The sequence below is a fragment of the Nicotiana tabacum genome, chromosome 13 (genome assembly GCF_000715075.1).
Source record: "Nicotiana tabacum cultivar K326 chromosome 13, ASM71507v2, whole genome shotgun sequence".
Taxonomy (NCBI): domain Eukaryota; kingdom Viridiplantae; phylum Streptophyta; class Magnoliopsida; order Solanales; family Solanaceae; genus Nicotiana; species Nicotiana tabacum.
The window spans coordinates 113,914,317-113,916,717 of NC_134092.1; positions in this window are offsets into that span (position 1 = coordinate 113,914,317).

Below are 2,401 nucleotides of genomic sequence, written 5' to 3' on the forward strand. Positions count from 1 at the left end.
ACATTCGTCCTCGAACGAGTCTAGGATCATACCTAAAGTGCAGAGTAGGTGTGTATATATGCTCCGCATGTCCTCCTCGGCCTCCCAAGTCTACTCCTCGATTGGTTGGACCTTCCACTGAACTTTTATTACCGAATTTTTCTTGGACCTCAACTGGCGAACCTGCCTATCAACAATGGCAACTGGCTCCTCCTCATAACCTAGTCTCAACACCTCAAATGGACTTATAAACCTTGGGCTCAACTTGCCCTTCTTTCTGAACCTCATGATCCCCTTCATCGGCGAGACCTTCAAGAAAACTTTCTCGCCTACCATAAAAGATAAATCACGCACCTTCTGATCCGCGTAACTCTTTTTTCTGGACTGTGCTGTGCGAAGTCACTCCAGAATCAACTTTACCTTTTCCAAGGCATCCTTCACCAAATCAATGCCATACAACTTACCCTCGCCGGGCTCAAACCATCCGATGGGGGAATGACATCGCCGACCATATAAATCCTCGAATGAATCCATCTCGATGTTGGACAGATAACTGTTCTTGTAAGCAAACTGGGCCAAAGGCAAGAATCGGTCCCACTACCCTCTAAAGTCAATCACACATGCTCTCAGCATATCCTCCAATATTTGTACTGCAGTCTGCAGATGAAAGGTTGTGCTGAGCTCTACACATATCCTCTAACTCACTTTGTACTGCTCTCCAAAAATGCGAAGTAAACTGAGGGCTCTATCTGATATGATGGAGACAGGCACACCATGCAATCGAACTCAATATAAATCTGGGCCAACCTCTCTGAAAAATACTTGGTCATAACTGGAATGAAGTATGCCGACTTGGTCAACCTGTCGACAATGATCCAAACAACATCAAACTTCCGCAAGGTCCGCGACAACACAACTACGAAATTCATAGTAATTTGCTCCCATTTCCACTCAGGTATAGTCATCTGCTGAAGTAGGCCACCTGGCCTCTGATGCTTATACTTGACATGCTGCCAATTAAGACACCTCGCAACATACTCAACTATGTCCTTCTTCATCTGACGTCATCAATAATGTTGCCTCAGGTCGCAATACATCTTCGTAGTACCTGGATGAATAGAATACCGAGAAATGTGTGCCTCTTCTAGGATCTTCTCCCTCAAGACATCAACATTAGGAATACATAAGCGACCCTGAAGTCGCAGAACACCATCCTCACCGATAGTAACTTCCTAGGCACCACCCTGTAGTATTGTCTCTCTAAGAATCAACAACTGTGGATCATTAAACTGGCGAGCCTTGATCTGCTCGAACAGTGAAAACTGAGCGACGACGCAGGCAAGAACTCGTCTGGGCTCTGAAATATCCAACCTCACAAGTATGTTAGCTAAGGATTGAATGTCCAAAGCTAGTGGCCTCTCATCCGCTGAAATAAATGCCAAACTACCTATACTCTCCGCCTTCCCGCTCAAGGTATCTGCAACTACATTTGCCTTGCCCTGATAATAAAGGATGGTAATATCATAATCCTTCAGTAACTCAAGCCACCTGTGCTACCTCAAATTGAGATCCCTCTGCTTGAACAAATGTTGCATGCTGCGATGATTGGTGTAAGCCTCACAGGATACACCATAAAGATAATGCCTCCAGATCTTAAGAGCATGAAAAATCGCGGCCAACTCCAAATCGTGTACATGGTAATTCTTCTCATGGGGATTTAACTGACATGAAGCATATGCAATAACTCGCCCCTCCTGCATCAGTACACAACCCAAACCGACGCGCGAAGCGTCGCAATACACAGTATACATCCCTGAATCGGAAGGCAACACTAACACTAGTACTTAAGTCAATACGGTCTTGAGCTTCTGAAAGCTCACCTCGCAATCATCAGACCATCGAAACAGAGCAACCTTCTAGGTAAATCTAGTCAAGGGTGCTACAATTGACGAGAAGTCCTCCACAAATAGACGAAAATAGCTTGCTAAGCCCAGGAAGCTCCTGATCTCAGTCATGGTGGTAGGACAAGTCCAACTCTGAACTGCCTCGATCTTCTTGGGATCAACCTTAATACACTCGCCTGATACAACATGTCCGAAGAATGCCACCGAATCTAGCATATAGCTTATGTTCCCGCAAGGTCTGGAGTACCACTCTCAAATGCTGCTCGTGCTCCTCCATGATATGCGAGTAGATCAAAATGTCATTAATGAATACAATGACAAACGATTCAATATATGGCCTGAACACCCTGTTCATCAAATCCATAAACGCCCCCGGGGTGTTAGTCAAGCCAAAGGACATCACTAGAAACTCATAATGGCCATATCTAGTTCGAAAAGCTATTTTTGGGACATCAGAATGCTGAATATTCAGCTGATGGTACCCCGATCTCAAGTCGATCTTAGAGAACACCCTAGCA